The following is a 12,978-nucleotide window of genomic DNA, read 5'->3' as shown; positions in this document are numbered from 1 at the left end:
GGGACCCCCATAACCAAACATTTCCTTGAATATACAATGTAATTCTAGTAAGCTAAATTCATTTAAGTAATAAATTGATTTGTCATATGAAAATTATTTGACATATCAAAGTACCACTTTTCTTAACGATTTTTAACGGGTATTAAGTTAATGTAACCATCCTTTCCTTTTCCCGCTGAAGTCTCAAATCTTAAAACATAGCTGTTATTTTGTAGTGACCATCGATGCTTTACGAGAAAAGAAAGCCATTAATTGAAAACGTGTATTCCAGCAAGTTGGTTATAGCATTTTACATCTCAATTATTTAGTATACTATAACCTTCAGTCTCTAAGTTAACCGTATTGGACGGCTACACAGGAAGCTCTCACTTTTTGATTGACTGCAATGTTGTGACTAAACAGATGGCTGTTTTTGAAAACATTTTCAGCCTTTGTCTTATCCGTATCTGACGCTGCTATGTATAGGAGCGCTTTAAGTCCATCGCATAACCCAAAGTAACGGCTACATAGGCTTATGTATCTAGAAAGGCTTTCAGTGCCTGACTTTTCAGTGAATTGACTTTGCAGGTTGATGCATATGGGAACGCTTTCATTCAATTACTTACCCGTTATTGACGGGTTTAGTGTCTAAGAGCGCTTTCAAACCCCGAGTGACTAGTGTCTGATGCCTGAACAGGATGCTGTGTCTCTGAAAGTGTTCAGTCCCTGTCTTACCTGAGAGTGTTGACTGTACAGGCTGCTGTGTCCTGGATTGCGTTAAATATGTGACATGACTCGATTGATGTTTCCTTTTGCCTTGTTCAGTCGGCTGCGTGGACATAATGGTATTCAAACATTTAAATGAAATAATAAGAGAAGATATGCATCATTTTATACATTTGAAGCGAATTTTTAAATGATATATTTTACCCTCACCTAACTTATAAACATCGGCCCTATGTAATTCTGGATATGTGTATTACGATCTATAGGTTCACCAATCAGTCGATAAGGTTTTAATTGTGATTTGAATTTTCGTACTGTTCAAACATATGTCACAATTAATATATGGAATTTCCGGTCAGTTTTGTATTTGTATTGTTAAGGCGTGTCCAAACCCGATTATAGATACAACTGTCAAGTGCTCATGTTTCATGATTGTGATTTTAAAATGTCGATTTTCTTTCAGAACAAAATATGTCTGTCAATACAGCCTCACAATTGAGCTACAGTCGTATTTAAATACACGTTCTTTTGAAAATGTTTCTGCACACAAAATCCAGAGCAAGTATTACACGTTATATATTGTTCATAATTGTGTAACTGAAACTAAACTTCATTAAATAGATTTTACCAAGACTGCACAAGAATTTTTATTACAAATGAACTTACCGTCAGTTTAATCACTCGATACACATGGAGCAGGAGTAATTCCTTTTAGCCCATTTTCAACGCGACATTGACGGTATAACACCTTATGGAATATGCTAGCCTGTATTCAACCTTGTGGGATATACCTGTCGCGTGCACGGACTACTTTTTACTTTACCACTGAATGATTTTTCATAAGAAATAAAGTCGAGAAAACTTTAGCTTCAAAATTATACGACCTTCAACCTTTAAATCTAGTCATATGACATAATTTTTCACCATCCGTATAATGAATCAGCTGAAAATGACATACTTATTGCATCATTTTCACCAAAACAATTTGACGATTTATTATAAACGCGACTTATTTCACATGTACATGTACTGTATATCGACATATTTGATTTGTCAATTTATCACATTTTCCTTATTTCGTGTAATGTGCATTGTTTATAATCCATGCATATACTTTTGACATTTAAGAATGTACAACAAGCCATACAAATATCGCACAATTCATAAATAATCTGCAATATATGCTTTCCTATTTAATTCACGTTAGGCATATAGCTGTGTAAAGTATAAGATGGTAAAAATAGCACCACACTGGAATTCGGAACGTCCCATTTTGTACACGGGTATTATCCACTCTTTTATCTGTTGTGTAATGGAATGTTTTTCATTCTTTGTGTATTTATATATTAAATTATTTTCTTGTACAATAAGGGCATTTACCATAGACAAATAAAAAATTGTGCAAGTTTAAACATAATTATGTGTGTATGCAGAAATCTGCAAATGCAACCGAGTTTACCAACGGCTATTATTTGATAAACTGCTCCGGTTCATTTTAACAGCAATAATGTAGAGTTCATGACGTAGCGTGTGACGAAGAAGAAGGTTTATTGAGTTCGTAAACTCATTTGAATATAGTGATAGGATGGCATAAGGGTCTTTATTTAACTATGCTAAAATAATTATTAAAGACCCTAGATGCAAAATCGTCAACTATTGAGTTAAATGCATTATTAGATGGATTTTAAAGGATAATTAAAGGTAAGATACTAGTTCGAACGTGTTTTGGTTTTTGTTTGTACTTTTGTCGTTCCCTGTTCTCGGGGAAATGATTTTAACATGGGCGCCATTGATGCATCGGATCACACACGGCATACCCATAACATTATATAAAAAAACACGTTCTGCGCGTCTTTAAATTCGTCCGCAGTCGGAAAACGTATTGCCCTGTATATTAAGTCAAATAAAGTGTCAGTCGTGTCTGTTTACTCGTCGAAATTGTCAAGGTCGTCGATGGTGTACATGTAGATCTATGTTGACATCGACATCATTTTGTCAGGAGGCAATCGCCGCCATATTGGATTTTGATCATTTTGTTTCGAAAATAAAATGAATTATAGTAAAGTAAAATCTTCTTTTCGCGGTCGTAATGTGTTACAGTTCGCATACTGGGTAAAATTGAATCGAGGTATATGGTGATATTTTACTTGTTTTACAGTTTGTGTGTGAATTTCTTTAAGACTATTTTGCGTACCAGAACAAATACATTTATATCACTACGAATGGTTACATTCTTTACATTTTAAGCGCTTTTAAGACTGAATTAAAATTATTGTTAAGGTTATTAGATCTTTTGATGTTAAATGTCACGTTGAAAAAAATCAAATGGTATAAATAGAATACTAGGATTAGCGTTGAATACAGAGAAGTTTATGTTGCTCGGCTCGAACACCGAAAGCGCTCGCCAAGGCTCGCGCTCCCGGCGTTCTAAGCCTTGCAACATAAACTTCTCTGTATTCAACGCTAACCTAGTATTCTCTATATGTTTAACTTACATACATTATATTGATATGAAGATATCATATCACAATATAGAACACTTTATCTACTACCATGACACAATCACCTGATCGTGATACTTCGACTATCTCCGGTATGCTCGTCTGGTCGAGAATGATAATAATCTAATCTACTGTGTGAATAACTCTCTATAAATTGTAAATATGATATAGGTTTGCATGAATGTATGCATACAATTAAAGAGATGAAAGAAAAATAATATGTGTATTAGGCTTTGCAGTTTCCATATATATAAATGAATTGTACCATGAAACAACCAGCACGAATTACACAATTTTCGATTTTTCTTTGTTGTATGTTTTATGTTCTTGTCCAGCTATAGCTTAAAACGAATCCCGTTTTCGTAAACAAGGAAAGCCTTCGCGACCCTAAGTTGTCACGCAAGTAACCGCGCTGTTCTGCAGATAAATCCAGGAGCGAGCACTGGAACTGAGCGGCCAGTGTTCGTGAAGCGGACACCTTGCTCTACAGTAGCCAAAACGAGTTTTCTTCACCGTCGCTGCATGTCTTCACATTGACAAAGCTAGGTGTGGCATACCACATTTGAAAGTAATGCTATTTCCTGCAGCTGACGTCAACATTGTATTAATGTTTTTTGTCAAAGTCAGTATCATTGTTATAAAACTATTTGCTTATAAGTCCAGTTGTTATGGTGTAATAATTGTGAATACCGTATGCAAGGTAGCGCATTGAAGTCTTCTTCTATCTAAGACCTCTAGTTACGCCAGCGCTAGCAATACGAAGGGTAACTGCAGCACTATTGCTGTTCGATCCGTTTACTAACGATACCAGCGTGTCTACTGTGTCCATATATCTTTGACTGTAAGCCTTTCTCACACAGGCACATCCGCTGTCACTAAATATTTAATAAAGCTATTGTACTTTTTAATATACAAACAATTATAAACACGTATCGCTGTTTCCGCTGGATAATAAAACTAACATTATTTTTTCTTACCGGGATTCTGCAGCATAATTTCGATAGTGTCCGACTGACACGCCACATGAAATATCCAATAAGGTATATGTTCTTAGTATGACCTGAACAATTCATATCGCGTATATTGTATTAAGTCATGATACGACACTGTCATTCTCCAAGTATTTTTTGGTGTTGTTAAAAAAAATTATAGGCATGGATAAATAACATAATAAATTATATGTTTACGTTGTACTTCAAATCACCTGTGAGGTATTTTTGTTTAAAAAATCTCAAAAACAATATCAATCAGTGTTTACTGAGTAACTCTGTGTAACTGTATAGATACACAACAAAATTGGTGTTTTAACTTAAAGGAAAGTACTAAAACTTAAATTACTTGAACTTTAATATATGTACAAAACGTCCATGTTGTGAATTGCCTATCGAAAGATCAGACAGGTGCGACATTTTCAATAAGCCCCGTTTTCCAAGAACGAAGATCAAATGAAGTAAACACATCTTCTCAAAGCACATGGCATAATCTGAACACATTTTGTTGCGCTGAATGTCAATCAAATACGACCTCAAATTAAGGTCTTACAAGTGTCATTTCTGGTTGAAAAGATATTATTAAAATATAATTGAGTCTGTAAAAGTAGGATTAAATGCATGAGCATTTAGTGTCGTCCCATATTAGCCTTTGTAGTTCTCACAAGCTGATCAGGTACGACACTTTGCGCTTCCTGGATTTTTTTAAAGGTCTTGTCTACTTAAAGAAAATCCATTTTCGGCGGAAAGTGTCGTCCTCAAATGAATTAAACACCGTTTTCTAAGAGCGAGGCGTATATAGAAGTGAACGGCATATTAACATAAATGCAACAGTTTCAGTATTTCGCACACCTCCTTCTACTGGCTCGGCATTTCAGCTCGACATTCAGTTCGACATTCGGATATAGTGTTGCATGCTTATTTGCGAATGTTGAGCTGGCTCGGCATTCCAGCTCGACATTGAGTTCGACATTCGGAGATAATGTTGTACAATTAACGTTGAATGTCGAGCTGGCACGGCATTCCAGCTCGATATTCAGTTCGACATTTGGATATAGTGTTAAAAATTATTTTTGAATGTCGAGCTGGCACGGCATTCCATCTCGACATTCAGTTTGACATTCGGAGATAATGGTGCTCAATAAGTTTTGAATGTCGAGCTGGCTCGGTATTCCAGCTCGACATTCAGTTCGACATTCGGAAATAGTGTTGTACAATAATTTTTGAATGTTGAGCTGGCTCGGCATTCCAGCTCGACATTCAGTTCCCCATTCGGATATAATGTTGTACAATTTTTATTTTTGAATGTCGAGCTGACACGGCATTCCAGCTCGACATTCAGTTTGACATTCGGATATAGTGTTGTACAATTATTTTTAGATCTCGAGCTGGCTCGGCATTCCAGCTCGACATTCAGTTCGACGTTCGGATAAAATGTTGTACAATAATTTTCGAATGTCGAGCTGGCTCGGCATTCCAGCTCGACATTCAGTTCGACATTCGGATATAGTGTTGTATGCTTATTTTCAAATGTTGAACAGGCTCGGCATTCCAGCTCGACATTCAGTTCGACATTCGAAGAAAATGGTGCTCAATAATTTCTGAATGTCGAGCTGGCTCGGCATTCCAGCTCGACATTCAGTTCGACATTCGGATATAGTGTTGTACAATAATTTTTGAATGTCGAGCTGACTCGGCATTCCAGCTCGACATTTAGTTCGCCATTCGGATATAATGTTGTACAATTATTTTTGAATGTCGAGCTGGCACGGCATTCCAGCTCGACATTCAGTTCGACATTCGGATATAGTGTTGTACAATTATTTTTAAATCTCGAGCTGGCTCGGCATTCCAGCTCGACATTCAGTTCGACGTTCGGAGATAATATTGTTCAATAATTTATGAATGTCGAGCTGGCTAAGCATTCCAGCTCGACATTCAGTTCGACATTCGGATAAAGTGAAGTGTTGTACAATAATATTTGAATGTCGAGCTGGCTCGGCATTCCAGCTCGATATTCAGTTCGACATTCGGATATAGTGTTGTACAATAATTTTCGAATGTCGAGCTGGCTCGGCATTCCAGCTCGACATTCAGTTCGACATTCGGATATAGTGTTGTATGCTTATTTTCGAATGTTGGACAGGCTTGGCATTCCAGCTCGACATTCAGTTTGATATTCGGAGATAATGTTGTACAATTATTTTTGAATGTCGAGCTGGCTCGGCATTACAGCTCGACATTCAGTTCGACATTCAGATGTAGTGTTGTACAATAATTTTTTTAATGTCGAGCTTGCTCGGCATTCCAGCTCGACATTCAGTTCGACATTCGGATACAGTGTTGCGTGCTTATTTTCGAATTTCGAGCTGGCTCGGCATTCCAGCTCGACATTCAGTTCGACATTCGGATAAAGTGTTGTACAATATTTTTTTAATGTCGAGCTTGCTCGGCATTCCAGCTCGACATTAAGTTCGACATTCGGATATAGTGTTGTAGAATAATTTTTGAATGTCAAGCTGGCTCGGCATTCCAGCTCGACATTCAGTTCGACATCCGGATATAGTGTTGTACAATAATTTTTAAATGTCGAGCTTACCGATGGACGACCGACCGACCGACGACCAACGGACGGGAGAGTGACAACCCATGGACAACCGACATACGGATAAGGGACGACCGATGGACGACCGACGGACGGACAAGGGTATACAATGGACGACCGATGGACGGCAAACGGTTGGACGACCGATTGACGACCGACTGTTGGACGAGGGACGATCGATAGACGACCGATGGTTGTCCGACGGTTTGACGAGGGACGACCTATAAACCACCGACTGTTGGACGAGGGACGACCGATGGACGACCGAATGTTGTTCAAGGGACTACCGATGCATTAACGACGGGCGACCGATGGACGACCGATAGACAAACGTCTATTGGGCGAGGGTCGATCGATGGGTAATCGTCGGTCGTCCATCGGTCGTCCCTTGTCGAACCGGCGGTCGTCTATCGGTCGTCCATCGGTCGTCCCTCGTCCAACAGTCGGTCGTCCATCGGTCGTCAATCTGTCGTCCATTTAATGCCCCTCGTCCGTACATAGGTCGTCCCTCGTCCGTCCATCGGCCGTCCCTCTTCCAACACTTAGACGTCCATCGGTCGTCCATTGTCCGTCCATCGGTCGTCTGCCGTTCAACAGTCGGTCGTCCATCGGTCGTCCCTCGGACGTCCCTCGTCGTCGGTCGTCCTTCGTCTGTCCGTCGTCCATCGGTCGTCCCTCGTCCAACCGTCAGACGTCCATTAGTCGTCCATTTTCTGCCCTTGTCCGTCCATCGGTCGTCCGTCGGTTGTCCCTTATCCGTATGTCGGTCGTCCATCGGTCGTCCCTCTCCCGTCCGTCGGTTGTCCGATGGTCGTCGGTCGGTCGTCCATCGGTCAACTCGACATTTTAAAGTAACTGTACAACATTATATCCGATTGTCGAACTGAATGTCGAGCTGGAATGCCATGCCAGCTCAGCATTCGAAAATAAGCACCGAATGTCGAACTTAATGTCGAGCTGGAATGCCGAGCCAGCTCGACATTCAAAAATAATTGTACAACATAATCTCCGAATGTCGAACTGAATGTCGATCTGGAATGCCGAGCCAGCTCAACATTCGAAAATAAGCATACTATATCCGAATGTCAAACTTAATGTCGAGCTGGAATGCCGAGCCAGCTCGACATTCAAAAAAATTGTACAATATAATCTCCGAATGTCGAACTGAATGTCGAGCTGGAATGCCGAGCCAGCTCAACATTCGAAAATAAGCATACTATATCCGAATGTCAAACTCAATGTCGAGCTGGAATGCCGAGCCATCTCGACATTAAAAAAATATTGCACAACACTATATCTGAATGTCGAACTGAATGTCGAGCTGGAATGCAGAGCCAGCTCGTCATTTAAAAATTATTGTACAACACTATATCCGAATGTCGAACTGAATGTCGAGCTGGAATGCCGAGCCAGCTCGAAATTCAAATATTGTTGTATATATCAGAATGTCGAACTGAATGTTAAGCTGGAATGCCGAGCCAGCTCGACATTCAAAAAGTATTGTACAACACTATATCCGAATGTCGAACTGACTGTCGAGCTGGAATGCCGAGCCAGCTCGACATTCACAAATTATTGTACAACACTATATCCGAATGTCGAACTAATTGTCGAGCTGGAATGCCGAGCCAGCTCGACATTCAAAAATTATTGTACAACACTATATCCGAATGTCGAACTGAATGTCGAGCTGTAATGCCGAGCCAGCTCGACATTCAAAATAACTGTACAACACTATATCCGAATGTCGAACTGAATGTCGAGCTGTAATGCCGAGCCAGCTCGACATTCAAAAATTATTGTACAACTTTATCTCCGAATGTCGAACTGAATGTCGAGCTGGAATGCCGAACCATATCAAAATTCGAAAATTATTGTACAACACTATATCCGAATGTCGAACTGAATGTCGAGCTGGAATGCCGAGCCAGCTCGACATTCGGTAATTTGAATGTTGAGCTAATGTCGGACGTCGAACGGCGAGCCAACTTCACGCACCTAGTGACGTTGCGTTATTTAATTAATGTATCAACGCCTTGTTTTAAATAGATCATGGTTTAATTATATGCGTTTTTTTAAATGTCGCCCTTGTTATGGGGTTTAGTAGGGCGGCCAAATGCATCCTATACAAATACGTTTGAATTCCACGTCGTATTTATTGAAATCAAAGATTGCGCTATATTGTTGATTTCGTACCCCAATTTACTTTCTTGATAAAACAATGACTTACTTTTTCCAGTTATGTGACAATATATAAAAAAATTTCATATTATTACCAGCAAAGCGAAGCAAATATCCCCTATGTATTGTATATGCAGTTTGATTGTTTTCCTTTTTCAAATGAGAAACATATGGCAATAACAGTGTAGTTTTATTAGTGTGAGCGTCTCACACTAATGTTACAGAGCATATTTTGCAAATCAGTATGTGCTTAGAAGCCTAAGCTACGCTATGGAAAGACAACCACTGCCTGTTGCAGCAGACGACAAATGCTATGAACGTCTGCTAGGAAAGATAACCACCACATTTGCCTGTTTATAGTTCACCACTGGTACACGGCAGTGGGTAATTATGACTAATAGTGTTTAACAGCTTGTAAGACGAGATTGGCCAGTCTAGTGATTATCATTGAAATATGTACGTATTGGCTGCTTTCAGGAAAAACGGGGCTTAATGCATGTCAAATAAGATTAGCCTGTGCATACTGATTAGCCTGTGCAATGCGCATGAGCTAATCAATGACGACATTTCTGATTCTATAATGATTGTCGTTTAAAGAGAGTCTCTGGTACTGGGATGACAATTTATGCATATGCATAAAGCCCTTTTTTCCCCAAAATGAAGCTTAAATTATATTTTTTATTAATGATTTAAAAAAAACAACACTTCTGGACCTGTGCTTTAAGGCACACACTTAATAAATTTGAATAGGTTGTGTTCATTTAAAACTTGCAATATAAAAAGCTATAACATAATTTTTAAAATTAGTTGCGTCTGAACTTATGCAACAGCGAACACCTACAGTGCCTACAGCGCTTTGATTTTTAGAGATGTCGCTTAATGTACCTAATAATCAAATATGAATACAGTTTTTTGCAAACAATTGTTTTAAATTCATTATGCAAATGATTTTGCTTTAAGCATCATGACTGAGTGACCTAACTCACAGTGAAGTAAATAATTAATAACATTTCCAGACATAACCAGATTATACCAGACATCACATGACACCATCCGGTTAAACTCATGTCTCAATCCGAAAGCCCTTCATTGCAGACTAGTAACCATTTGCTATACATTAAAAGACAATTCATACAACAGCACGAAAAACACATAAAAACACTATATGTAAGCCGAGGCCACTGTCTTCGAACAGTCAACCCAAAGTGGAGCTCATATAAAATACGATTGTTGCGTGTGATGGGAAAGATCCTTGGAGCCAGTTTGAAATGTAAAGTCTAAATTTAGTAAAGTTTATTTTACATTGGGTCCGGCGCTAAAGATGGTTTGGGAATTGGCATACGTATGACGTGTCGTGTATACGGCATTAATTATTTCCTGAAATAAATGTAAAATTTGTCATATGTTCTGGTATAGCCCTTGTGTATATGTGATATTAATCTCTTACTGTAAATATTTTTAATTCAAACAAATAATGTCGGTAGATCGTTAACAATTACTGTGAATTGCATTAACTTAAGTAAATAAAAAGAGAGTATTTTATTTCAATAGAACATGTTTTAGCATACATAGTCTGGTCTTGCTGGTTTTACAAGTACGCCCATATAGACAATATAATCAAATGCTTTCAATTAAAATACGTGTATACAATATGTATAAGTGTTCCTATTTTCGTTGTTGCTCACGTATTATATTATTTAAAGAATTTTAAAATAATGTGTATTAATTGTGATAGTTTATGTTTGTGTAATGGCAACGTTTTGACAAGTAGATCTACTGTATTGCTGCAAACTTGTAATTACTTCTTATGTAAACTTTTACAAATAATACTGTGCCGGTCATGCTGCGCTCAGTTTCCCTAACCTGTTGACGAAAACAGACGCCCACTACTTTATAAATATACTGTCTCATACGGACCATGAAACGCGGTTTGTGTTCCAAGCGTTCCAGATGAGAGGACAAGACCACCGACTCTACATCAAGTGTGACGCCACACTGTGACACTTCAGACGTGACGTCATCTCAGCAGTGTGATAAGAGGCCTCACTGCACGAAAAGACAATCCTAAAGAACTGTCTTTATTGAACATTTCACAACTGTATACTAACGTGTAATTTTGATTGGTTATATTTAAATTGATGCAAAACAAAAGTACATGTAGTTGTTTGTTCATATTTACCAAAATATTGATAGGTTATACTGTGGCACAAAATTAAATCAAACGACATACTTAGTAGTGTAAAATGTAATAGGTAGGACCTGGTATTCAACATAACCAGGTGAAATTTATGATGATAAACTTTCCCTTAATGATGATTTTTAGCCCGATGATGATTTTGAACCCGATTTTTTCACATTTTGACGACGAAAATCCAACAATTATGTAAAAATTATTAAAAACAAAACAAACAACAATATAATCGAACTGGTAACGTCGTTGTACTACACTTTACTTACTTAGAACGGATACAGATTGCTCTAACCCCCGTTCACACATAGACGCCGCTTCTACTACGATCAAAAGGTGGCCGAAAACGTGGCCGATCGTGAAAAATCGAAGGAGAAACGTAGTGGAGTCTTCATAAGCGCAGTATAATCGCGGTAGAGTCTTCATGATCGGAGAGCTCTACACTCTCGCCATGCTTATTTTGGACATGCTCAAAACAAGCGTAGCAGGATCGTAGCCAACAAGAATCGGTGTAAAGTCGTAAAAGAGCGTAGTAGAAGCGCCGTAATCGTACAGGCAGCGCGGAAGCATCGTGGAGAGATCTTCATGATCGTACTAAAAACGCAGTAAAAGCTCTGCGTAGCGTCGTAGTATGATCTTGAATGTCGCGGCAGTAAATGCAGTAAGCGTTTGACGTAGTGGCATCGTAGAACGGTCGAAATGAAGACCATAATTTTTCAAGTTGCTCGATTTAGACTCCGATCGGCCTCGATCCTTTTTTCAGATCGTGGCTTGATCGGGATGATCGTCGTAAAGTCGCAACTATGTGAGGGCGGGGGTAATTAAGGGTCTAAAATATATATTATTGCTTGAAAACAATATAAATGAACAAATGTGTTAATGCGTCTTGAAAGATTACAGTTTCGCTTTTGCAAAATATTAATACATAGGTCATGTTTAGATACATTAACATTTAAACCTGTAGTTATAAGCATTTTTTCCCCTTTGAACGCGAAATATAATTTTCGACGTTTGAAATGTATTGAATAAGTCGAAAATTACTTTCCATTCAGTATGAACTTGCCGCTACAGGCGCTGTAACCAAGCAAGAGTATATTCGTGCATGGTTGAACGGTAGTCAGTTTTTTCATTCAGCCTTCGGAACTCGCACGGTAAACATAATATTTTTATATTAATTTGTTAATATTTCAAATTATGGAAATTATATATGCGCATACTGGAATTGAATAATTGATTTATGTATTGAACTAAATTTACATAGACTGTATGGTGACTGGAGAAAGATTGTAGTATGTGATGTATGCCTGACGGTTTGATGATAATTGCCATGTTAGGTATAGTAATAAATGGACAGCCGGTGTGCGAGTCCCAGCGGCTAGTACCGAAAAAGAAAAACAGATTGTTTGTTTGTTTGTTTGCTATATAGGCCATCTAAACATTTGGTTACCATTTAGTCAAATACTCGTAAACGTCGAAACCCATTCCAATAACAGAATTGAAATAATTCATTTTGGCTATTAGCACGTTAAAGATAAAGCTTTTACCTTTTACTGACACTTCCAAACTGCATTTAAACAAATTGATTGTATCCTAAAATTTATAAATTACATTCGTTAGGGGAATATTTTATACATCTACGTAATTAATAAACTACGATATACATATATACATGGCATCTTTCCATTTTAGGTCAAACAATGTGTCGCTTTTCGATACAGTATGTCGTTCAAATTGTTGATATTTTAGGCGTTTGATAAGTAATGGGTCAGCCACATGCATTACAATAATTGTGACATTTTAAACGATGGT

General features: G+C 38.2%; 1 protein-coding gene across 1 annotated transcript in view; it reads left to right on the top strand.

The window, feature by feature from the left end:
- The first annotated feature begins 2,225 nt into the window (after window positions 1-2,225).
- LOC127863031 (neuronal acetylcholine receptor subunit beta-2-like) overlaps window positions 2,226-12,978 on the top strand; it is a 43,930-nt gene continuing 33,177 nt past the window's right edge. The window contains exon 1 of the mRNA XM_052402444.1: window positions 2,226-2,406. The gene's annotated coding sequence lies outside the window, so the exon portion shown is untranslated. The remainder of the gene's footprint in view (window positions 2,407-12,978) is intronic.

The sequence above is a fragment of the Dreissena polymorpha genome, chromosome 16 (assembly GCF_020536995.1).
Source record: "Dreissena polymorpha isolate Duluth1 chromosome 16, UMN_Dpol_1.0, whole genome shotgun sequence".
NCBI lineage: Eukaryota > Metazoa > Mollusca > Bivalvia > Myida > Dreissenidae > Dreissena > Dreissena polymorpha.
Note: the sequence above shows the minus strand (reverse complement) of the source record. Positions and strands in the feature narration are given on the sequence as shown.